Here is a 27,669-nt window from a genome sequence, read left to right as displayed (position 1 = left end):
ATGAAAAGCATTTGGAAATCGAGAATTAGCATCACTTGGCTGCAAGACTCCCTGTTAGCCGTTGCCGTAGTGACCAGTATGCCCAGTGTGAGTATGTTAATGGGTATTGATATGCATGTCGTTTGCATTCGCCCATATAGTGAATGCCAACATGGGCGTCAGTGGTTAGTCAGAAGTTACATGAGTAATAGCCCAGCTGTGTGCGTGCGTTTTGCGTGTGGGAGTGTTAGTGGGTGCAGGGAAAAAGGTCAAATGGCAAGAATGTGCTGGATTTTGATATGTTGAGAATATTTTTTGCTACAAAAAAGCCGTTTTGATGCTGCGGTGGCGTTATGACGATTCCTCACCATGGGCACGAGCTGGGGATCTGAAGGATAAATGATTTGGTTGTCATGGCAACACCTGTAGATGAACTGGATTGCCGAAAAAGTTGCTTGTGTAATACATAACCCGTTTCTTGTGTGTGGGTGTGTGTGTAATTGTGTACCCTACACACAGCAGAAGGACACAGACAAACGGTGCTTGAGGACAAGGCCGCGGCTATGTCACGTTTCACTATAATTACTCTCCGGATGCTTTTGTCCTCGGTTCATGAGTCGCTCCCCCGATATGGATGTGAATTTAATTGTTCCTGCATTGTTAAATCGCATTTATACGTTCTCATAAATGTGACATTGTTTATGCGTTGCGCTATGAATCATGCTTGTTTTCATTTTTCACCGCAACATTAATGCAAGGTTGCAATAATTAATGAAAGCGCTTTGGTATTTCTGCTCAACCTGATTTCCTGAGCCGGCGGAGGTGTCACGTGAGAGCGTGCTGGTCCCTGCTGTGCTGAGCATGGAAATAACTCACAGCAGAGGTTTGCTGCGGGGCTGCCGTGAGCTTCTCTCCCACCCCAGCAGCCCCTGCAGTCCGCAGTCAGCAGCAATGCATCACTCAGCTCCTGAGGGCATCAGCCGCTGCTTTCAACCACGAGCCCTAGAGCTGCGCTGCGTTCTAACTGGACTTGTGATGTAATACTTCAGCACTTTCTTTTGTACAGAGCATGTGAACAAGTGTATTCTAGCAGTGTTATTTCAGTATTGTTTTAATATTTTGCTTTAACATTTTATTTAGCTTTTTTTTTTATATTTTCAATTTTTTTTTTTTTTGTATTTTATTTATTTGTATAGCTTTTTTTTTTTTTTTTTTTTTTTTAATAGAGGTGACAAAAAAAAAAGATAAATTGCACCAAAATGAGACTGAATAAATTAAAGTATGGAAAATGTGTTCTACCTTTTACACAGAAAGACGCATTGTTTTGCTTTCTGAGCTTTGCACGGTTAAATAGTTGTATTTTATTGTTTTCATTCAGTGTTTGCTTTTCCTCACTGCTTTCTCAGTGGGAACATATCTGCATTGCCATGTGTCTAATGTAGTTTGGAGTGCCTCACACAATTGGGAGCATTATCAAATGATCCAAAATACTGAATAAATGAACATGCAAAGGGTGTGAGAGATGCTGTGCTCTTATTCCATGGAAATCTCTTGAGCTTTTCTTAAACGCAGACCATGTGTAGACATGCAGTATACTACGCATCAATATATCTGAAGTTTAGTTTCTGAGTGTCTCTGAGGGGTAGAATTATATTACAGCTCTTTTCATTAGTAAATAAGAGCTCTCAGGGATTATGTTTCTGTGAACAGTTGTATAATAGATCTGCTTATATTGTAGAGTGACACAACATAATTTCACAAGAGTTGTTGCTGATGCTTTGTTTGGGACCAAATGTCAACTTGTGTGTTTTGTGGATTCAGCACATGAATTTTATTGTTTGTGCAAAATTTATTATCAAACATTCAGCAGAATGCAGGGTCATCTCAGGGTGGAACAGCTGGGAACATTGTCCCAGGACATATGGTTAGGGGAGACCATTGTACAAAGTCTGTAATTTTGTTCTTGTCTCCTTGAATTCGAACAACGACTTCAACTTGACATCTGTTGTGTTCAGTGCAGACTTCTTTGGATTACTGGATTTGTCAACATGTGCAAAGGATGGGCTCTTATACTAGTTTACATTTTCATGCCAATAGTCTTTGCTAAACTTGATGTCTAAATCAGGTCAGATAAATATGGCAACTTAAGCGCATTGAAACAGGATAATTATTTGAAACCAAACACCATTTGGTGGTGTTAATACACATCTACAGCCTCCAGCTGAAAAGATATTCATGCAGCCATGAATTTAATATGCACTTTCATGCCTTCAGCCTCTTAGCACACTATCAGGTCGATTACACTTTAACTGACAGACATATTTCCCATCTGAATACTGAATGAACTGAAGAAATCGACAGAAATGCAACATCAAGAAATGAAGATGGATGCTTTTTGTTCATGACTAAACTATGCAGAGTGAAACTGACAGCCCACCTAAACAGTTATGACATTTTCCACCAGCTCAAACGGAGTGTCTTGGCGATAAAAGGAAGCGGGTGCTCCAGTGAAATTGCATTGACAAGGCTGTGCAGGCATGGTGGGGCCACCTTCCCTGACCTCAGCTAATGTGATAGCCCTCAGCTTCAGCACAGTGAGTTCAGAGGCAATAGACCTTAGTCATGTTTAATTCTACAGAGAGGAAAACAAGGCCATGAGGGACTGAAGAACAGCCTGTATGACATGTCCTACTGTACACTACTGTTAAAACGGTTGGGGTCAGTAAGATGTTCATGAAAGAAGTTTCTTATTTACACCAAGAATTACTATACTGCTGGGTTAAAATATGCTGGAAATCACACACAGTATTACTCGAGGCAACAGGAATAATCAAAAGATAAACCTTTATTATTAAGCAAGAACACCCATTGACATAATATAAGAATTTAATTTATTTGGTTGAATACAGATGGGTTTACAATATTACATGCATTTAAACTTGTTTAACAATCATTTTAGAATAAAAATATAGGCTAACATTCAAAAATAGCACTTTAATTTAAGCGTTTTAAACCATTCTCTCTAATCACTTTTTACCGAAATAGTGCTAATTCTCGTGCCGGTGTGTCACCGAGTATATATTTAAAAAAATACTTACATGTATTTATTTATTTATATTCATATAATTTATATAAATTATTTAATATATAAGCATAACATTTTTCTTAAATGTATACATGCATGTGTATGTATTTATATAAACATGATAAATATACACAGTACACACACATATTATGTAGACAAAAACTTTTATTTTGGATGCGATTAATCATGGCCCAGCACTAATTTAAACATTAAATTAAATTCAGTATTATAATTAATAAAATCAGTTTATGTTATGCAAGGCAAAAGGTGTTTCCATCATGTGAAACAACCGCTGCTGATACAGCTGACTGACATCTCTTCCTTGTATGATGTGTTGTGTAAAATAATATAATTTACAGCACAGTAAAGATTTTATAAATTAAATAAAATTTATACAAACCTTTATTTCACTGAAGAAGTGTACCAAATCAGCGGCGGCGGTGCTGAGAACCGATCTCTCCTGTAGAGGACTCAAAAAGCCCATGCTCGGACTGTAACTCAATCAGCTTCATCGGAGACAGGCTGAACCCAGCGGCTGGGTAGAAAAAAATAACCCAACGTTAAAAATTTTTCTGCTTAGTTGCAGAAAAACTCCCCAGCACCTGGGTAAATAATATTAAAAATAACCCAATAAAATGACCCCCAACAGGCTGAACCAAGCATTTGAATAAAAAATTCAAATAAAATAACCCATAATTTTTAGTGCAGAAAAACTCCCCAGCACCTGGGTAAAAATATTAAAAACGACCCAATAAATTGACCCCCAACAGGCTGAACCCAGCATTTTTTGGAGTGTATTATTAATTTTTAAAACTGTTGTGGTGCGTAATATTGTTGTGGAAACCATGGAAACTTGAATTAATCATTAATTCAAGAAAAGAAGCATGAGTGTTTTTTTTTTTTTTCTTTTAAATATGTAAAAGTCTTTATTGTCACTTTTAATTTAATTCATCCTTGCTGATTAAAAAAAAATACTTTTGAATGGTAGTGTGCCCGGGTTATTGAACCTGTTTCCACACATTTCTAAACTGAAACATGAGTTGTGAAAATTTTAATAAACAGTATGAAATATTATACCGTTCGGAAAACATGTATTCATAATCATAATTATTTTCTTAATGAAAGTTTTCCCATATAAGCTTCTAACAGCATGTTATAGCACAACATCCTGAAATCCGCTCCAAGATATTGCATCTCTAAATTAATCTTCTTTAAAATATCATTGCTGAAATGATTAAATAAACTAGTCAACGTCACTACTTCATCTGTTATTTTTCTCTAATTTTGTCTTTTTTTTTTCTTCACATTACTCTTGTTTGGGTCAAGTTAAATATTGTGTTTTTCATTTACTTTTACTAAGGAAATTATAGTGTGGAAGTGTTTCCGAATATATACTGTGTACTGTATGTCAAACTCTCCTTGTTATATTGATTTAAATTAATAGTTAATCCAAAAATGAAACTTTCATTTCTATCCCCCTCACTCTATCATGTGACTTCAATGCACTTCTTAAAGCTTAACAGCCCCAGTCCCCATCATTATATGGAAAAAGAGCACCCTGAACATTTAGCAAAATGTCTGCTTTAATGTTTCATAGAAGAAAGCCTTACAGGTTGGGAACAACAGGAGGTTGAGTAAATGAACACTCTTTAATGAATTTAAGATCATCTGATAATGTGTATCTACTCTTGACCTTTAGTATGTGCTTTCACAATCACTGCAGGACAGAGTATTTGGCCACAGCTAGTTTGTTCAAGCAGGTCACAAAGTCACAGAAGTGCTCTCTTGTTCTCTTTTTCTCTCCCTTATGGGCTTCAGTAGAAGTGTTGCTGGGGGAACGAGGTGAGTTATCACAAATGTGTTTGTGTAAAGAACTGTGTGGGCGACAGAGAGAGAGAGAGAGAGGCAAAATGGAGAAGGAGAGAAATGCAGAAAGAAGAACAGAGGTACTAATTGAAAGAAGGAAGGAGTGAGAGAGGAGTGATGTGCAAAAAGAGAGGACAGTGCAGCTGACAGGCTAATAAAACATGCAGGGAATTACAAAGGAAATGAGCCTTCTACTCTGCTCACACATTCAAACTCACACTCCCACATCCTTTCAAACACGCAGAAACCTTGACACAAAACAGCTCCATCATTTACATCAAGAGACGTCAGAAATCTATGTCAAAAAAGCAATATCAAAACATTTTAAACCGTTTTTGCGGCAGTGCATGTGAATGCTACACTTTTTGGTTAGAATGGTGGTCTTATTAATGTAAACACTATTTATGTTAATTGAACGTAGGACCAGGAAAAAAAAAATTGAGGATGCGTTTCAGAGTAATGGACTCAACGGTAAATGTGATATAATAGACCTGAAGTTTAATAAAACAATGATACTGACAAGAAAAACAGACATCCCTTCAACTGTGCATTTGTTTTACTGGATTTTTATAATTACTTGAAGTGAGTAATTTGTACTTATTTGAAAGCAACAGTTACTTTCCTAATATATAGTCTGTACTGTACATTGCAGTTCAAAATGTTTGAGTTGACAAGATTTTTTTGCAAGAAGTCTCTTAAGCTCAACAAGGCTGCATTTGATCGAAAATACAGTAAAACAATAATACTGTGAAAATTTTTTAAAATTTAATGGAACAGTTTTCTGTTTTAATATATTTTGAAATGTAATTTATTCCTGTGATTGCAAAGCTGCATTTTCAGCAGTCATTATTCCAGTCTTCAGTGTCACATGATCCTTCAGAAACGTGTAACCATGTAACTGTTAGATTCATTTGTAAAATTCTTTGTAACGTACAGTACATAATGGCTTTACTGTCACTTTTGATCAATTCAATGCAGTCTTGCTGAATAAAAGTATTTATTTAAAAACGTATCCCAAATATTTGAAAGGTTGTGTAGATAAACTTGTTTTAATAGCACATAGTTCTTTTTTTGTGGTATTAAAATCGAGAAATCACAGTGTTTCTTGGTAACCAAATTTTGGTATCATGACAACCCTTTTGGCATCTGAATCCATTTTGCCCCCTGCATTTTGTCTTTATGGTAATATTATTTTTATTTACATTAATGTTTATTGTTTTCTCAGTCTCAGTCCATGTGATTGACAGCAGCACTGCCTGTTGAAATCAGCAGAGAGCAGTGTGCGATATCTGCCGCTGTCTGTTAGGGGCCGCACCATGTTTCCCTCGACTTACATCAGCCCTTCCAGATGGGTCCAGAGAGACTCGCAGAGCAACACAAGATGGTAATACAGGGTTTAGCTCTTGAGGTGCTTGTTCACTGAGGGAGATGAGATGAGGCATTCTCTCTCTCTTTTGCAGTAGGATGGTGCATGTCAGCTGGTTTTGAGGTGACCACACAGGCGTGATGGGGACGGACACATGGGGACAGACTGCTTTTTTTGTTGCTGGGCAGCAAAACGGAGTTTTTAAAGTGTGTGTGAAAGAGAGAGAAAGAGCAGTTGAGGAGAGGGCTTGTTAGAGGTCATGTACCAATACAGTCCTTCCCTTGAGGATTCGACATTGCTGTGTGTGTGTGTTTGTGTGCATTTCCAGCAACTCTCCCAGCTGGATTTTTACCAGAACATTGCAACTGTGCTGCTCACAGATGCCTCCCGATAAAGGAAACCACAAGCACAGAACTGATAAAGAAAGCAAGTTTCTTACTAAAACACAAAATCATATGTGATCTGAGGAAACGGATGAAATATCTGACCACAATTCAATTGAAATGGAGCAGTGTAAAGTAATTATAAGGAAACTCGGGCAATGGTAACGTTTCGTTCATTCTGCCCCTCAAAATCACTTAAAAGCTGAAGTGTATAATTTCTTAAATGATGAAATACTCTTATCCCACTTAATGTGAAATTTGTCAGTGGATTTTCCCTTAAAAATGTGAAGTTATTTGTCTCTATAGTCTTATCAAAACATTTGTTTGTGAACAAGACTCGCACAGCAACAGGCTAAGCCAATGGAGTGAGTTTGGGGCGAGGCTATCTGTTTGGGTGACCAATGGGAGTGTTCAGGAGACCTGTTTGAAAACAATCAATATTTTTGCTTTGCTGTTTGGAAAATTAGACACTTCAGCTTTACCTTTGGCACCTTTAATAGTGTTTTTGCACATCCCTTTAGTGTAAAGGTCTCCCAGAGGTCCCTGTTCACACCCACAGATTCATCCCTGGCCTTTTCACCCCAGTACATACTGAGGACTCATGCCACCTGCCTACACACTTCTACATCCTTCTCTTTCAGGCCACAATATCTATCCATCTCTCTCCTTCCTTCCTTTCCTCATTTCTTTTACTCATACCAGTCCATATATTCCCTCTTTGTTTTCTTGTCTCTGTGTCTGCTTGAGCTTTGGGTTGTGTTGAAGTGTCTGTGCTGTATTTTTTTTTTCTTGATGTTTAATGTTAGCCTGACTCAACACTGTCCATCAAGACTGAAGACAAAATGAACTTTCAATCAATCATTAAATACAAGAAATGATATAATATAACAGTACTCCTGCAGTTGTCACATTTTCTGCAAAAAAAAGTATTCATTTGATTAAGGAAGCATTTTCATTGGTTGCTCACAAATTTCTCATGTTTGAGCTGAAATGCAACATTAAATCAAAATTGAGCATATTTACAAATTTTTTTTGTTAATGTCTCTGGTCTTATTGGGCACAAATCATCTTTTTTTTTTTTTTTTTTTTATATTATTTTGAATTTTGAGTGTGAAGGTTTGTGTTTTGTAATAATATTAGAAGCCACCAGTGTCAGTATGGAATGATCATAGTCCTGCCCTAAATTATTTCCCCATTATTCTCTGTTTGACTTGGAAATGCTTCACATTATGGAAGTTAATTGCATTGTGAATGTCATTTTATGTTTTAATGAGAATGAACCCCTCTGATTGGCCAGTAGGGGTCAGTCACACATTTTTCTCCAAACGAACCGCAGGATCATAATTGTACTGTGACATTCATTATTAAAACATGAGGGTAGGTGACGCACCTTTCTGTGTTGTACAGATGAGTCATTTGAATACATAAATTTATTCCATTTGTTGTTTTTGGCATGACAGAACTGCATTGTGGAATAAAAGCTGGCGGATATTGTTTTTCAAATTGAACATAAGGCACTATTCTTCCTCTTCACATTTATTAAGCGATCTGCTTAACTGTTGCTCTGACAGAAATGTTGTTTTTTTTTTAAAATCAGTTAGTCTTGAATTCTAGTTAAGAGAATACATAAAGCTACAAGTCTAATATGAAACATTTATTTTCCTTTTTAATCACGTTCTCATCCATATTATAGGGTAAATTAATTTCTTTTTTTAAATTTTTTATTTTGCTTAAAACTAGTTAGTTGGATAATAAAGTATGTAAAATGATAACACCAGATATAAAAAAAAGTCTTGATTGAATTGATTTTGTCTAGTGTAGCTTGTACAGCTCTTGGTTAAGTTGCAGTGTAGTGGAGAACAAGTCTGCCCATCACCTCGCATGTGTCTCGGTTCGCTCAATAGTTCACTATGAAGTGCACTGCCTAGAAAGTGGGGTTAACAAAATCATTTCAAAGCATTGAAACCACCAAAATTTTGCTGCTCAGTATATTCACTTAATTACTGATTTGTCACTAACGGATGGGCGGAAAGGTTTTTTTTTTTTTTTGTCTTTTAAAAGAGATTTTGTTTATTATTTTATTTGTTTTTATTTCATGTCTAATATGCATGCAAGGGGAAAGTTCCATAAGTATCACAGAATTAACAGTTGTTGGAACAAAAAAAACAAAAATACCCCAATAATTATTTTCTTTTTATTATATTTATATTTGTATTGCCTGGATGCCGTTTAAGTATGTTTTTCTTTAAAAAAAAATGCAAGGAATATTTCACTGCACAAAAGCTGCAGTGAATATGCCCAATTCCATTTTCCAATGCTGTCAATAAATCCATTTAATGCGTGACCTCACAAGGTGATCGTGTCATCGCTATCCCAATGTTTAGTGGACCCTTGCTAGCACCTGAGTTTGTGATCTTGATATAACTATTCACAGCGTAGGGAACAAGGGAATAGAATGAGACACAGCCCTGGTCTAAACACTGTAATACTCCTCCATACAGGTATTTTGACATAACTCTGCATAAACCATCTAAATCTTCATTAAGTACTCTCCACAGCTTGATAAGAGTCTGCATAACGCTTCATAACTCTGCATAACGCTGCCTAACCATGCCTGTACTGCTGCTGCTAAAGTGTTTGTAATGTATGCATGTGGCTGTCTTTGTTGTCTGTTATCTTTTGTTTCTTTCTTGACTTTATTTTTTCTCTCTCTTTCTTTCTCTTTCTTCCTGTGCCTATCTCTATCTTCCCCTCTCTCTCTCTCTCTCTCTCTTTCTCTCTCCCCTCTTCCTCTCTTTCTTTCTCTCTGTCAGGTCACCACCCTATTCCACCTGTAGTACTTCTTCTACTCGTACCAATTCTTCCACCTCCTCTACTGCTACTCCAGCTTCTACCTCTGTCCACACCAGTCTGACCGCAAACAGCCACTCCACCCACCACCAGTACTGCTGCCCCGCGCGGCTCCTTCTGCCCAAGCCGCCCTGCGCCCTCCCCCCTGCCCGGCACGCGGAGCAGGCAAGGTAAGGGCCCGAGCCCACACTTCCCCTTTCGATAACCCGCTCACCCGATCCTCCACCACCTCAGTGTCTCCCATCACCCACGTCCAACCGCTCACCTCTCATCTCCAACATTTTCAGAAAGTAATGGAAAAGCTGTGCTCTCTAAACTGACTACCCATAATTCCTTAGTACAAACTGAATACCTCCTATGCCTCCAAGAGCATGTGAATTATGGCTTTTTGGAGATGAAGTGACCTTGCAAGTAACCTAGCGAGGTCTGAACCCCTGCGGTCCACATCAATTTCAGTCAGTTTGCTCTTTTTATTAAGCAATGAATTAATTAAAACTAAAGAGGAGAGTATTCAAATGAGCTTTGTGATAATGTGATTTCAATTTCTTAAAGGTGAAGTGTGTAATTTCTCTGCCACTAAATGGAATTGCAAAAAGAATGATATTCTTCTGTCCTCCTTTGTTTGTCCCACCTCCAAACTCATGCCGGCCCGCTTACGCAAATGCAATTTTGTGCCACTTACAGCCCAGAAATTACACACTTCCCCTTTAAATTTGCATTAGTGTCCCTCCACACACACATCTCTCAATAAGACATCTATTCAGTCTCCTTGGTCCAAATTATATCCACACACTAGTCACAAATGACACATCCCTAATGCATAATCCTCCACACACACCAACATACACTCATCCTCTCACGCCTGTTCAAATGTAGTTCCACCCCCTTCATGAATCACACAGAGGCGGAGACAAAAACGTACGCAGAACCCCTCCTGCCTACACAAACACACCTAATACCCCTCACACTCTGTTACTGCGTGATTCACACTCTTGTTTCTTTGCTCTCCTCATCAATTCAGTCATTTCTCCCATGATTTCATGTTGCATATATTTGTGCACATTGCTTTACTTGATAACTTACCTTGATAATTTAATCTAAAATATATATTATGGAGAGATAAGATGTTTTAGAATAACCTATTGTGATATCTAAAACATTTTGAACTAGAATGGCAATATTATTTTTATTTTTACTGTAGCGCATAACAAGTATTTATATATGTACATCAGAGTTGATATACTGTATTAGTTAAACTGGTGATATTTCAGTTTTAGGCAGGGTTTTATTGGCAGAACTGTGGTGGATGAATTCAGCTTGTACTGCAATTCTGCCCCCTGCTGGTAAAGATTGAGAAACACAAGGTCTGCAAACTGAAGACAATTCCTGAATCAGATGCTTTGGAACTGACTTTTAACCAACTCAGTCAAACTTACCTTGTGGATTTTATGATATTTGAGTGATTTTTGGAGACCAAGCTTATATCCTGTATATGTAAAGAAATAATGTGCTATTGAGAAGCTTATTTCTAATCACAACTTATTAAATATTTCAGTTTTGACTGATTTTAAAATTAGCTCAACTTCATACTTGGTTTCCAAATGAACTATATGAATTATTTTGACAACGAGTGCTGCAGAGATGAAGTAGGCCAACCCAGAAGTAAGCATCACTCTGGTTTTCCTTGACAAAAAACCAACAGGATATTCCCATTGGCTTTTGTGTTATTGGAAGAAAGTAAGCGCTGTGACCAACAGAAGTTTGATAATTACATGTTTAGTTCATCAGAACTTAATTTGTGAGCATTATCTTGAAGCCTAGATAAAAATTGGCAAAAGTAAAAAGCTAAAGCCAGGCTATGAACTACACCACAATTGCATGACTTCCATGTAACCACCTATAGGCTTCTGAAAACTCTTTCAATCCTTATTTTGATGTAGAATATTTTACAAGACCATGATTATAAACACAACAAGGCTGTAAAGGCAGACTAGTGAGTAGATGAGTTTACTTTTCCTGTTTGGCATGATGATGTTTAATGTGCTTAACAACCGCTGTAGTCCCATTTATCCACTTGTTAGCAACCACACGTAAATGTAAAAAAAAAATTAAAAATCACAAGTGGGGTGTTACTGATGTTTTATGTCATAACATGTAACATAACACCTAATGTAACATAACATGACATTAATATTTCTTGATCTTGCGTTAACTATAGCCCTTAATTCAGGCATATAACCATAAAACCATCAAAAAAATCTCATTGACTTTGGGACAATGGAACCAGTAGTGCATAAATGCTAACTTCCTTACATGGTTAACGACTCATTTCTGCAGCACACTATTAGCTAATAATAATATTATTTGATATTCTAAACATAAAATTTCCTCAATATTATATTTCAATTCCAAGTCCATGTGGAACTCATGCACATCTGCACATGCCAATATATAAATAGAACCCAAGGCGAAGACTACACTCATGAATATTAATTCATGAATCTGTCTTGACAGCCAAGGAAAATTACCTACCAATGTCGGTACGAGCTAATTAATATTCATGAGCTCAGTTTCCTCCGGTATTGTAATTCATTTAGTGACATCACAACCCGACAATCTTCGGCTCTCAGCTCATTCCAGCACCCTCATTCTAATTTACAAGCAAATGACCCCAAATTTAAATCACAACAAATTACAAAACTGTAGAGTGAATGTTACTGGATTTATATGCAACTCATCCATATCTCCATATCTCCATTCGTCCATGTCTTCCTTCTCTTTACTGTTCTAACACACTTCTCCCCTTCATCTGAAACTCTTTTTTTTTTACTCTTTCCACTCCCTGACCGCTTCTGCCGCACCTTAGAGAGGATGAGGATGATGACATCGCCCATCAGTTCTGTTGCCCCGCCTCTGAGTGCAGTAGCCCTTCCTCTAGGTAACCAGCAGACTTGTTGGCCCCACCCCTGACAAGATCCCCCAGTTTTGCCCTGCCCACTTCAACAAGACTGTATGGGGTGAACTGAACTTGTCAATCTTGTCAATCACCTGGATGCTAAACTTGAACCAAGTGCATCTGAATCTGCAGCCTAAATGCAGCTGATCTTAATTTAACTGAAACCGATGAAACGAAATACAAAAATATCCTTTGCACTAGCATGTCATCTGCATCCTGCCACCTCTCAGAAATGAACAAATATCCTGTATGTGATTGAAACAAGTGAAAGAGAATGAAAACCATTGCTGTACAGTAGTAATAAGGGGACATAATGGAGAAGATCTGAAGTGGAGGATCAACCCGAAGAGGTGAAGAATCAAGCGATGGAAGAAAACTGAACCGATGGTCCCCTTTTTCTCCACTTCCGTCTTTCCCCCGGTTCTCCCATTGTCGCGATATCAGCTTCTCTTTGTTTTCTGCTTTTGTCTTTCCTCCATGTGTTCTCTGGCCTCTGTATCTCGTCTGCCAAGCACCTGTGTAACTTTCGTACAGTCTGTGATGTGTTGTGTTTGTTCCCACATTTAGTGTCAAAAGAAAGGATATGTGTTTTTTTCCCTCGTCGGTAACATCCTCCATTTCCTCACAGTGAGAAAAAAGACGCTTGTCTGTCGGCCCAACTGTCAAAGTTGCCCAACAAAATTAAGGATTTCCAATACTTTTATGTATATATCAGACCCAGCATGACAGCAAGCCTCTCTAAAGCCATATTTGAATGTGAAGCTTCATCGACCACCATTTGTCAGTTCTTTTTGATTCGCTTTCTTGACATTTCGTGTCTTTTTGTACTGTTGTTTACTGGCAGTTGCTTATCACCTTAACAATCCAAAGGCAAACTGGTCTGCGTCATCCCACTTCTACCAACTCAGACTAAAGTTTGTGACTCTGTACATACATGTAAATGTCAATGTCCGACACATAACGCAGTGCAGGACACTTTGGACCATGTTGAGGAAGAAAAAGGCCTGGTTAGCATGTTAGCCTAGCGGTGTAGGTCAAAAACAACAACAGGGTTTAAGCGGTGCTTAATAGGCTACTTAAAGTTTTTCAACCTCTGGCCTAATTCAATGAATGAATCCTCCAAAATGACACTGAATTATCCAGGTATAGTAGTGAGATATTATTATAGTGAACTTCTTACTGTACCTCAGGTATAAAAGATACAACATAAACAAATGTTTGGCACTATTGTAGATCACATCGCTCTGGTGTGGTGGTTCCAGTAGCTAGATGTCCACAGAGTTTGACATTCTGTCACAGTTCAAAAACGGTCCAAGATTTTTTTGGATGAATTATTCTGAAACTGTAGTGTTTTGTTTGTAATATGTAATCCCGAACAGTCATACGCACATAAATGAATTGCTTAGGAAAACTGACTTTTACTTTAGCATTTATGATTTTAATAAGATAAGGTATTTCTTGCCTGATCGGTTAGAATATCAACTGAAAAGGAATGTTGAGCTCAGATGAAAAATGAATGTAAAAGGTGATGGAAATCATTGCATGAACCAAATATCTTTCATGGGAAGGTTTGCAACAGCACTGAGAAATGCAAGGAAACACATTAGCCAAATGTGTGACTATGAAATGTCCCCGTATTTGTGACAGGATTATGACAATGACATTGTTGCCACTTGCTCAGAGACTCAATTGCATAAACTTATAATAAGAAAATACAGTGAGTTTCTTGAACTTTAATGCATGTTCTAAAAAGTCATTGCTCTTTTTAAACTCTTTCATGGTTGTGACTGATATTGTTTTTATTATTCTTATTATTATTGTGGAAGATTAATTGTTTTCACTTTGTTGTACCAGCTTTTTGGATGTCTTTGTGAGCCGTTAAATATGGAAAGAAAGGAGTTTGAAGGTGAAGGCTCATAATTCACTGGTTATTCCAGAGATTTAGAGTCACTCCTCCAGTCATTGTTAACAGCAGTGTGCTGTCACTCACAGAGAGAGTGAGATGTGTGTGACTTTTAAAGGAGCCTCTTGTGTCGTGGTGGAACTCTTTCATCCAGGGACGTACTACAGGTGACTTTTATCATAATAAAACTTTTGAAGTTGTAAAATATGCAAATAAATAATCATCTTATTAAATATGCAAAATCAAGAAGTTCTAATGTGCCAAACCTTGACTCCCTGGTGCAAATCTGCAAATTAAAGTAGAAAAGATTAACTGTAGACTATTTCATTTTTTTAATCATCAACAACTCATTGATTGATACAGTGTTTCTCAGTTATTTAACACAGTATTTAATAAATAAAAAAGCAAACTTCATGCATCTAAATAAATATGCTGCTATTAGACAAATGCCTCATAAAATACTAAGGAAAAAAAACTTTCTGAAAATTACCAGAAATATTACAACAGGAAAATCAAAAATTCTAAAAATTAAAAAAAATGACATATTGCATCCAGCTGTATGCATAATGTATGCCTGTAGTACCTCCCCTTAAACCATGCTGTGATTCACATACAGCGGCTGGAAACGACACAGCTTCACTGCTAATACAGAGATGAGTGGTGGAATCTTTCTCCTGATGCGTTCAGTCAGCGTGTTCCTGTATTTAGCGCTCGCAGCAGGAATGAATGCGATGAGTCACACATGAAAGAGCCCTTATTTACTATTTTTATTCTCTCTCTCTCTCTGTCTCTCTCTCTCTTACATGATGTAAATACTGAAACCTCATTCCTACTCCTTTCCAAAGGAGGTGGAACATTCATTGATATCTGTATATTTCATGAATGATAATGGATATGATATAAAACTGATATATTAAAGAATATTACTGAATATTATAAGAATGTTACTGATGATGGTGGTGATGATACTTCTGATGATGATGATGATGATGATGATGAAAGCGACTGAATAAATGCTATTATGATCCAGATTAAAATGTGGTCATGTTTTTTTACTTTTCCATTATAAATATTGTTTATGTAAGTTTAGAAATAGAAATAATTGATTTTTTTGTAGTGTTTTTGTCAAGATTTCAAAGAATATTTTGAATTATATTAAGTTTTTCTAGTTATATAATTTCTTTATTTTAGGCTTATAATAATAATGATAATAATAATTGCTCAGTCTTGCTGACAATATACCCACCCCCAGGCCATTCAAGATGTAGAGGAGTTCTTCATTGAAATTTAGCATTACATCACTTGCTCAACAATGAATCCTCTGCAGTGAATGGGTGCCGTCAGAATGAGAGTCCAAAGAGCTGATAAAAACATCACAGTAATACAAAGTAATCCACATGACTCCAGTCCATCAATTAATGTCTGGTGAAGTTATAAAATATAGCTAAAATGTGAGTACTTTATCAATATTGATTTCTCCAATAAAAGTTTTTCCTCGTCTGAATCAAGAAAAATATATAAAAATATACAGATAAAGCAGTTAATGATGGGTTTGTTTCTGTCAAACAATCAGCTTTTCGCTTCACAAGACTTGAATTAATGGACTGGAGTCATATGGGTTACTTGTGGATTATTGTGATGTTTTAATCAGCTGTTTGAACTCTCTTTCTGACGGCACCCACTCACTGCAGAGGTTCCATTGGTGAGCAAGTGATACAATGCAAAATTTTTCCAAATCTGTCCTGAAGAAAAAAACGTCAAGTCCTGTAAAAAGTCATGTACATCTTTCATGGGAGAGTAAATTTTAAGCAAATTTTCATTTTGGGGTGACCTGTTATTTTATAACGAGACAAAATACATAAAAATACTGTTGTTAGGAGTTTTTTTTTTTTTCTCTTTATTTCTTTTTTTTTTCCCAAAGGCATCTTCTGGCATTTAAAATGCATAAGTAATAGCTGCAACAGACTGCCTGCAGGTCGTGCTCCAATAACAGATGCCTTCAGATAGCAACACTTGTATATACCTCCGTTGTGGCACCTCCCACATGTTTTCAAACACCAAGCTGATTCCCGGGGTTGAACTGGCACTGCGTGACATTTTAAAATGATATGTACACACATAACAAAAGTGCAACATCATTAAGTGAAGAACTTGGATACAGTTTGGATCCCAGACAAATTATGAATGTGCTCCTTTTTTTTTTTGTGAAAACAGGTGCAAGATTAAGGTAGTCTAATTTTTGGGCTAACTGTATACTGTTTTCAAGAGTTAGCTTGATTGATTGTGCTGTGTGGATGTGCTTTCAGTACTGTATGTGTCACCTCAGCTGGACGCAAGGTCGGGTAGGGATAATTTGATTAAAGTCTTAGTGGGAGAGATGAAGGAAGTGTCAGCGCTGGAGGGGGAAGGGTGAGAACCGGAAAATACAACCTCTGGGCAATAGAAAATGAAAGGAATGGGAAAATCGATGAACAAAACCCTGAACAGCGCTATGAATGTAACCCAACCTGACCAGAACATTTCCTCAACAAAGGTTAAAAGGGTTTCATCAAATATAGGAATCTGATTCAGAAATCATCAGTTATTTATTATATCCAGGGTTCATATTTGAATATATTAGTATGCAAAATGAAAAAATAACTGCACCCTGGGCACGTGTGTTTAATAGGCCTCTTGAGCACATGGAGCAATAAAATGCTCAAGAATATTATTTGTTGAAACTATTTATCTTGAGTGTATTTATTTATCATTTACTGATATTTATCTATCATTTACTATAATGGAGAATGAACTTCAGCTAGGAACCATCAACAAAGTTCTCTACTTGTGGATTTGCTTTTGCACAGTCATCAAATCTAAATCCTGTGAGGTAACTCACATGCAAGCCAATGCTGGAAAAGGCTGGAATCTCTACTCGCATAGACACAGATGATAGCTGCATGTTTACTGCTGTCACACTTGCCGCTGGGATCTGATCTCTCATATCACTTCAACACACAGACAGACAGGACAAGCAGAAGCAGTTTTAAATGGATGTGCTGCAGTCTCAATGGTTGGGCATCAAGCTCATAGCAGAAGGACTGGGGAGGATGGACTATGTGGTGTGGAATATAAAGGAACCATATTGGTAGTCAAGTATTGGAGGAAAGTTGCTGCATGAATTCTCTGAAGAAGAGGGAAAAAGAAAGCAAGTGATGTTTCTTCTGCAGTGCATCTGTCCAGACTTTTGGCCCCTGTTCTGTATGCGGTTAGTAGGTCCCTTGTTCCGCAGGTATGTGCTCAGAAAAACCTTGCCTAATTTCACTAGTGAAGTTCACAAAGCTCAAAATACCTCTTATTTATTGAATGATTTTTATCCGTAGCAAATTAAAGTTAAAAGTCTACTGTGGAAATTTACAAATCACACATGTATCAACCTGTCGTTCCCTCATTCATTTTACCATTCTAAAAAAAAATAAAAAAACCTTCATGTAAGCCGACATTCAAAGTTTTTACATTTTGATTTTCTAGTTAAAAAAATTGGTTATATGACTTGCTTTGAATTTCAAATGATTTTAATTCTACTTCATTACATTCTATTTTGAATTGCAAGTCTGCATCCTTTTTGCTGCTGAATTTAAAAAGGTTCTCAATTCAGAATGGTGCAACCCTGCTGTGGTGGTTATGACCTGTATGCAAACTAGAGAGACGTAGTAGATCAATGGGTAACATTGAACAAATGAACTCACACTACCCTGCTGCTCTTAAGACAGTTTCAGGACTCAAGCTCGCTTTATTCTTGTCTCATTTGTTGGTGCCATCTGCCTGTTTGTTTATTAATTGTATGTGGGAATGATCATGGAGAGCTCATTCTCTCAGTAAACGGCTGCATTTCTTCATGGTTTATCACTCAAGTGCCCTTTATAGCCACAGGGAAACAGTAGAGCTCTGGTACTCATTGTGTTCCATCTAAAAGCAGCATTAACCTGTACAAGCAAAACAACCCAAATAGTCCCAGATCAGTGTTTAAAGGCAGGGGCCTGAAATTATATACTTATTTTCAGAAGAGTATGATATTGGTAAGTGATCAAGCATATATTTGGATGTTTTTTGTGAGAATTCCTTTGTTCTGTGGAATTGTATTGCCAGAATTTATTTTATTTTAGAAAATATTTTATAGTTTGTTATAGAAAAACAAGTTATGCCCAGAGTCCAGAGCCTTGATCATAACATTATAACAGGTACCATCTGAGTAGAGACCTGTACTATCACGGGACAGAGTGCGGCGCAGGACAACACTTGATGGGCGAGTGCGGCTGCGGGCGGGTAGACTCGTGTGTGCGGGATGCAGGAGAATAAGGGTGTACTCACGCTAGGCAATCTTAACCGTGCCCGAGTGCTATGATCCCCAAAGCCGGTTCATTTGACTAGTGTGATCGCTCTGTGCTGTGCTCAGGTGCGGTTAGTTTAGCCATCCCTGGCTTGGTAGGAAGATGTAAGATGAAAGATTTTTAATAGTTTTAGTTTTTAATAACAGTAACAAACCTGGCATGAGCTTTGAAAAGATGCTACAGTATATAAATAAATCAAATGAATTATATATATATATACACACACAAATTTTATTGTTGGATAATCTCTCCCTCCAATGTAATGCTTAAATCTTATTCATTCGGTTGTGTATATTTAGCCTAAATATGCAGCATGAAAACACCTTGCACCAGTTGTGACCACAGAAATTATTAAAATTTCAGTCTGCTTCTCACACAAAGCTTAAGTCTTCAGGCTTTTGAAGACCAAACAAGCCAAAATGACATTTATGGTGTTTTAGTAATTCATGTATTTATTAATTTTTGTAAATTTGATACCCAGCAACGTATTCTCCTTTACTTTCAGTGGAAAAACACAAAACAGACCCAAATCTTTTTTATGTGTTCCTTGTAAGGTTCAGAGTGACAGGTACATTACGGAATTTTCATTTTTGGATGAACTGTTCTTAGAATGATTCTTTGTTTGTATGTGTTCGTGTGTGTGTGTGTGTGTGTGTGTGTGTGTGTGTGTGTGTGTGTGTGTGTGTGACATGTTGACAGCACAGCAAGTAGAAGCAAGCAGTTATTTAGTGTAAGAGCTCTTCATAACATCACTTCACTCCTCAGCCCCTGAGAATCATTCATTCTCAGCTTAGCTTCCATCGGGGTTCATCTCACCACCGCCGAATCGTCATCACACACATGCTGTTCATATCTGAGCTAAAGGTGTTGCAATCTGCTGCATTTGTCAGGCAGACCGCAAACACACAAACTACCAAAACTGAAAATGCCAGAAAGAGCCAAACCGATTCCTAGATTCCTGACTACAGAAGTCTTTTAAAATGTCAAATTACACCTTTAAAATGACAAATAAATATTTTAATGAAGTGCTATACCTCATCCCTGCATATCTCCATTACCCCACACCGCAAAAAGCCCATTCACACATGCGTGTGTGTGTGTGTGTGAGAGAGTGTGTGCATGTGCACTCATGAGTGAAGTACACACGTGGAAGAGACCTGTCAAGAATGCAGCCTTTCTGCTCCCAGAGAGAGAGAGAGAGAGAAAGAGAGCGAGAGGGAGTGAGAGAAAGAAGGAGGGGTGGTGGGTGTGAGAGACACAGGGTAGACTAGAAAAGGGGTTATTTTTTCCTCCGCTTCCCTCAGCCTGAATGGGACCTCTCTGTGGCTGCATGGTGGTAAGCTCTCGTTCGTTTGTTCACTTCTCCATCCTTTCACTCTTTGACTCTATGCTTCATCTCACGTTTGTCTGTGGCATTAGCGCTGACACTTAACTAAGCGGCTGCGGGGCACAGTCTTGCAATAACAGATGTGCTGTCCGCTCAACCTGAACGGGAAATATGTTGACTGCTGGCCTTTTTACCCATGACATTTTCAAATTCACATTCAGCTAATCTGGTTTATACTCTTCAGTGCATTTGATGCATTATGTTAACTATTACTTTCTATTGTCGTTTAGTAAACAGTGCTGTTTCTTGATGTGTAGGACAAGCAGACAGCTGACTCTCCAGATTATAGTACATAGCACAGTGGTGATTACAGTTTGATATGAAGGCCCACAGAAGTACAACATATTGCCCATTTATTCATTTTCATCACAATTGTATCGTGTGAGGTTGGAAAGCGTTTGTTCTGGCTGCTTTTATCTAAATGTTGCTTTAAAAATAAACCCAGGAGCCTTTGGGGACGGAGTGAAGTGTCTTATGCCTGAGTGAGACAGAACTCAATAATTTACCAGTTTGGCCTGCCTTTAGGTAGCCGTTTATGTGGCCTGTTAGTGGTTAAGTCTTTGTTTCAGAAAATAAATTGATTTCATTTTTCTTATTTTGCCTAAAACTGATGTCTTTGTCTTTTTGGGAGAACAAAAGGCAGGAGGAAGTGAACATCTGCGTGTGAGAGAGGATGTGCAGCTTCAGCACTGCTGTAACTAGGGATGTCGGTTTAACATTTTTAATTTTGTGTGATAGAAAAAAAAATAAAAATAATAATAATAATAATAAAAAATGTGTTCGAAAATTAACACAATTAATGATGCCCCTGGATCTGAATTAAAAATTTGTAAGTAATATTCCTACAGCCTGACCATGACAATATGAAAATAAATGAAGCAATATATTATACTTCTAAGGGGCATTCATAAAAATGTGTTTAAAAACATGAGACAGAACTCAGGAATATAAAAAAAAAATTATGTGCAATGTTAATACCATATAGTTATCAGCCAATATTAGACAGATTTTAATTGATTGGTGTCAGTTAATATTGGATTCTCAATTGAAGATAATGTAATAATTTTGTTAAATATAATCTTTAGCAGATCTCATAATTTTCTAACTGTACATTTTAATTTTGTAATTTATTTAATATCATTTATTATCATTTTAGTGCATTGTTTTTAAGTTTATTCAGATATAATTATTAGATATGATTTTTTTTAAATATCATTTAAAATAATTGTAAGGCATTTTTAAATGTATAGATATCATTTTAGATAATATTTTTATACTATTTGGATAATTTAATATATTTAATATCATACAATATTTTAGTATATTATTTTAGTCTATTATTTTTTACATTTATTAAGGTATCATTATTAAATATTATTTTGATAATTTTAATATATTTAATCTCAGTCCTTTATCAACTATTGACCATAACAATAATAATTATTTTTAGCTTATTTATATTTTTATACCAATTTTAATATTTTAATATTGGCGCATCCTTTGAAAAAATAAATGAATAAAACACGCACCACAGAATATACTTTTAATGAGACGTGCCCAGACAAAAATTTAAATAATGAAGAGAAAACAAAAATAGCTGAACATCAGAATGAATATTTACAAACATTTTAAAATGAACAAAAAACTAGAAAGCATAATTCGGAGTATTCAGACACTGCTGCTATAAGAACCTCCTCTGTTGCTGAATAATGATACACATTTGCTTGCCCCGCCTAACATTTCCTGATTGATCTAATGTATTGAAACTGGTTGTGCTGCATGTCAAAAGTTGAAATAAGCATCCAGTTTTTCTCAGCAAATATTGATATATGTGATTAAATGTGATTAATAGTGATATATTACATGAATTTATTTTCATATCATGTACGTAATCGGATTTTAAATGTAATTGAGTGTAATGATGTGCGTACAGTGTGTTTGTCTCATAGAGCTCAGAGACTAGAAGTGGTTGGTAATAGTGTAATAGCAGGGGGATTCGTACCAGCTGTGTTGTCGGAGACAGGGGGAGCATGAGGGAGGGAGATGGATGGAAAGAATGATGAATTGACACATCTAGAAATGAAGTGACAGGTTCAAAGATCCAGAGGGAGAAAACAATCCGTCAAAACCATTTTGGAGAGGAGGGGGAAGGGTGTGAGAGAGAGAGAGAGAGAGAGAGAGAGAGAGAGAGAAGAAGAAGAAGAAGAGTGAGAGGTCATGTTTTAAATTAATAATATAAAGAAAAGCAGCTGGCTACACACACAAATGTTCAAGTGTGTGTGAGAGAAAACGAGAAAGTGAGTAGATTTATTAGCTGAAGAGGGCAGGTTGTTTAAGGTTAAACATGAATTCCACCAGAATCCTCAGATTTACGGGGTTTGTGTGCACCTATGGGTCTCATCTAGTGACAGAAGATTAACTGTGTCTGGTAGGAGCACTTCTGGTTTCCTCAGTCGGCATGTGCAAGGCTGATGGGTAATTTAGAGCTATGTTCTCCTGAAGCGTCCCTCTTAATGCCTTGTCCTCCTGATTTTATGGGGGGTAGTAAACTTTTAAAAAGTTTTGTGTGTGTGTATTGTTATACTGTTTTTGTGAAATGTTGTTTTTTTGATGTTTCATATATACTGTGGTACTAAATGATTATCATATAGGCTATATTTGTTTTGTATGTTTATGATGCTCCACGGTGCTAGAAAAGACCTCCATGAAAGCACAGTTGCTTTTATGTGCAATGAAATATTATTTTAATGTTTTATTTTATTGCTTTTATTCTGCTGTCAAATAATTGTTTATATATATGACAAATCCATAGCTGCTCACAATCCATAGTTGCTTCTTATATAATTAAATGATTTTAGCTTTGATCAATATTTCAGCCCATTTATTTATTTACTTATTTTGCCTTTGTGTATGTTTTGTCATTTTTAAGTATTATGAGATGATTTCCCATGTTAAGATTTTTTTTTTTTTTTTTAATATCTTGAGCCAGTTTAGTGCTTTCCAAGCAGACATTTAATGGCTGTTCTTTTAAAATAAAAAGCATGAGTCTGTCCATTATCAGATTCATGCATAGTGCGATTATGGTGCTCCCTGGTACTACAAAGAACAAATATTTTATTTTATTTTATTTTATTTTATTTTATTTTATTTTATTTTATTTTATTTTATTTTATTTTATTTTATTTTATTTTATTTTTGATCATTTATTGCTATTAATGTCCTATCAAATAGTTTTGAATAATGGCAAAGACATATAAGACAGTCTATAGTTTCTTTGCACAGAAGAAAAAACTTTTAACCTTGATCAATACATTTGTATTTTATTTTATTTTTTATTTGACTTTATTTTATTTCCGAATCACAACATAAACCAGAGTGATCATAATAAGTCTTTTAAAATGTGGATAAAATTTATTTTCATTATACAGTATACACTGTGTAATGATTATACAAATTATTTGACAGTAGAATGCTAGTTGGCCAAGAATAATCATTATTTCGTGTATATTTCAAGTATTATGAGATGTTTATATCTCCTGTATGGTTTTTAAAAATGATTTTTTGAAAATAAGCTTGAATCAGTTTTTATGCAGTCTGAAAACTGGTTGTTCTTTAGTGATCTGAGTGTTTCTACTGAGAAGTGAGTCAGCGATCCCAAGCTAAGTGACGGCTGTCCAAGTTTCTTGAGGCACTCGTCTTCATTTACTCTAATGATGAGCGATGACTGTTTGCGGTCATTCTGCTGTGGCGTGCGACTTCAAACTGTGAGGGATTTAAGAAATTGTTAATTTGCTAATAAGTTTCAGCGGGGATGACTATGTTGGATTAATCTTGTTTGGTAGACAGCAAGTGTCAGCTTGTGGTGATCATGAAAGGGAGCTAAACGCAGATTAGTGCAAGCGCACATCAAAGGGCGAGGGTGACGCCTTTCTGCACGCAGCTGGAGATTATGGCATCTCTGTTGGGCAGTGCCTTCACTGCTGGTTTATACTATATTACTCTACTATTAAATGCTGATTATATGTGTGTTTGCATGAGAATATTTGAGTGTTAATGTAGTCTGTGTATATAAAAGTGTGAATGTCTGTACTGTGTGTTTTGAGTCTGAGCCAAGGTCACATATAACCTATGACCAAAGAGGCAGGAGGAGGAATTGCATGATTGGTTAAAATAATAATCCAATAGAAATGGCAGGAATTGAAATGGTCGGCTGTAAAAAGGGGACACAGTCTTTCTGATTGTTGTATGTTCATATCAGGATGTTTCCCCCTCAGGTGTTTTGTTCTGAGTTCACGGTGTCCTGCTCGTTTGCTCTGTAGAAAAAAAGCACTGGTGACAGCAAATACAGTGACAGAGGAAATCATTGAATTATAGATGACAGTGTGGATTATCTGAGAGGTCAAGGTTTGGCTGGTTATCATTCTCTGGTTAGTCCCTGCTGGCAGATACTGTAACTACACCGTCTGGCTACGAAGAGCATGTTTTCCATTGACGAACATTCAAAAGTATAAATACTCAAGTAAATGCTGTTCTTTTTAACTTTCCATTCATCAAGGAATCCTGAAGAAAAAAAAACATCAACATTGATAATAAGACTAAATTTAGTGCACCAAATCAGCATTTCGTAATTTTTGAAGGGTCATGTGACACTGAAGACTAGAGTAATGGCTGTTGAAAATGTTATACTGATTAAAAAATATATATACTTGATAATCTAATGTCCATGTTCAATGTTTCCTGCATAATTAATTAGCACAGCTGCTGATTTATATTTTGTGATAAGGACGGTTATAGAATGCATAAATTCAGAAGACACATGCATTTAAAGTATGTGTGCTTATCCTGTGCAAATGAGTGATATACAGTACAGTCATCCAACAGTCAGGTATATAGACATATGCACTTCAGACAAATCTTGTCCAAATAGAGCTATAGATGACTTTCGGGTAGATTACATTTTGGGAAGAGACATTGCGGTCACATCACAGTACTAGTGTTCATGTGATCACAGTCACGTTACCCTGCAGACAGACACCAGCTGAATCACGTTGCGTTACAATGGCGTGCAGACATGACTGTTTGCTCTGTGTTTATTTATTCTGTCTGTATGTAAATAAACATTTTTGATTGGACATGATCTGTAAGCTTTAAGCTTCAATTTCCCTGTGTCCTTATTTGGAATCCTGATTTGCTTTGAGGTTAATTTTACACCCTAATAAAGTGTAGGGAGTAATTGCTGCATAATTAATAATGGGATAATGTGATTAAAAGAGCAGCTTATTTGTTGATCAAAAAGAGAGAGTATCACACTTTCTAGTGCCAGAAACTTATTAAAATTAGATATAAATTGCAGCACAGTGGCAAACATTTGCAAAAAGTTTGTATTTTGCACTCTGAGAGTTTTTTAATAGCATGTACAAAAAAATATATATAATAATAAAAAGCGGCAAACCTTCAGTTTTGTATATTTTGAGCAACATGCAATTTTGTCCACCTTTAATTTCTACTCTCAAACTATAAGTTTTTCATGATTACATTAATTACCATTAATACATTTAAACAATATTAAATTTCAGTGTTTCATTTAAAAACTTTTTTTGTGTGTGTGTGTGTGTGTGTGTGTGTGTAATCAATTTTAGTACTGTGTTGGGTTACCACTTCAATTTCCAATCAAATCTAGTTGAAAACCACTGATATAAATAATTTCGCATTAAAAAACAAATACTAATTCATGCTGATATTTTAAAAGGAATAAATAATCTGAATTAGTAGTGCACCCCTACAAATGAGGGCAAGTGGCTGAATGATGATGGCTGTGTTCAGCACAATGGACAGCTCCCTTCACCGTCCCGTCAAAGTGTGTTCAACCTCTAGATGGGACAGCTTCCTGTTGTGCATGTATGTAAATGTGTTTCCATCTCCTGCATCCTTATAATGTTAGAATTAGGGGTGTAACGGTACACAAACATGACGGTATGTACCTCGGTTTTGACATCACAGCTCGGTATGCTTTCGGTGAACCAGGGGGGAAAAATAAACATAAAATTGTCTTTTTTTTTTAAACAGTGGTTTACTGGACAAATTGCTCTTTCTTTAAATAAATTCACTTAGAAAATATATTTCTTAGGGATATAATTGTCTTAGAGAGCTACTTCAGCTTATTATATAAAATAGGGAGCCCCTTTTACATTTATAACAACAGAGCCCAAACTTAAATTTTATTACTATTTATTTTAAAATATAATAATCAACACTTTACTTTATATGCAAAACAAAATTATATGCAAACATGTAAATTGCACATAATGCAGTTTTTAAATTAACTACTACAGTAAATTATAACATTTCTATTTGTTGTTGAAATATATTCATTTACACAGTGGCTGTCATAAATTGTTTCATAACAGATTTATTTAAGCGTACATTAAATAAAGACATCACTAGGTGAAGTAAAATGTAAGTATATAGTCTAATATATTTCAAAACACTCTTCTCTGCGAACTAATGAGCTGTGTACACTGATGACTTGCCTGAGGTAAATTAAATGCTATGTGACATTTTGTTGATGTTTTCTGTGCTTAAAACACAGATTAAGTGATTACGTGAGGCATGAGATGTTCATTCATGTTTATTTCAAGTTAAAACTAGTAGTAAAGAGATCACACTCATTTGCGCTCTGCCATTTGAACTGAGGTGTTTATATAGCGATCTATCACACCGAGTCAAAGAGCATCAAAATAGCATTTATTGTTTGAATTTCCTGAAAAAACAAATTCAATTTGAAAGATTAGATGTTTTTTATCAAAAGTAAATGTATATACATCTGTAAGTTTCCAATTAAGTTTCACTTGTGCAGTGGTTAAAACAATGCTGTATTTGAGACCTGTACCGAAATACATGTACCGTTATACCATTCGTGAGAATCATTGTTGAGTCTTTCTTCAAATGGGCTGTTTTATACACACCGTTCAATGGTCAAGGGTTTAGAGATTTTTGAAAATAAATGAATTCAGCAAGTATTAAACTGATCAAAAGGAACATTCAAAAGACTTTTACAATGTTACAAAGCATTTCATATAAATGCTGTTCTTTTCAACGTTCTAATCATAAAAGAATCCTTAAAAAAAAGTTGACTTGCTTTTCACAAAAACATTAAGCAGCACAACTGTTTTCAAAATTGACAATAGGGCTGTGCGATATGGACAAAAAAAACCTATCACGATTTTTTGATCAATTTTGCGATTTCGATTTTAATCACGATTTTGACACACACAGACATGCTTTACAGTCATAAAGGCATTCAGTATAAATTTGAAACATATTTCCAAAAGAAAACCAATAAGAGCTTTATCAAAAAGTTGTAACATGCCTCTAGAACAGACATAAGTCAAAATAATCACTAAGTAGGGTGACCATATGCGCCGTTCATACGGGACACGTCCCGGCCAGGATTTTAATATTGCCTAAAACATCCAAAGCAGTTTGACCAATTACATGCAGGTATTATACATAATCGACCAATCG

The 27,669-nt window shown here is 36.2% G+C and overlaps 1 protein-coding gene across 2 annotated transcripts in view; it reads left to right on the top strand.

Annotated features, from left to right (window-relative positions):
* Positions 1–27,669, top strand: part of LOC109065545 (IQ motif and SEC7 domain-containing protein 2-like) — a 70,191-nt gene that overhangs the window by 8,543 nt on the left and 33,979 nt on the right. The window lies entirely within an intron of this gene.

The sequence above is a fragment of the Cyprinus carpio genome, chromosome B8 (genome assembly GCF_018340385.1).
Source record: "Cyprinus carpio isolate SPL01 chromosome B8, ASM1834038v1, whole genome shotgun sequence".
NCBI classification, from domain to species: domain Eukaryota; kingdom Metazoa; phylum Chordata; class Actinopteri; order Cypriniformes; family Cyprinidae; genus Cyprinus; species Cyprinus carpio.
The sequence above is the reverse complement of the archived record's forward strand: the minus strand, read 5'-3'. Positions and strand labels throughout refer to the sequence as shown.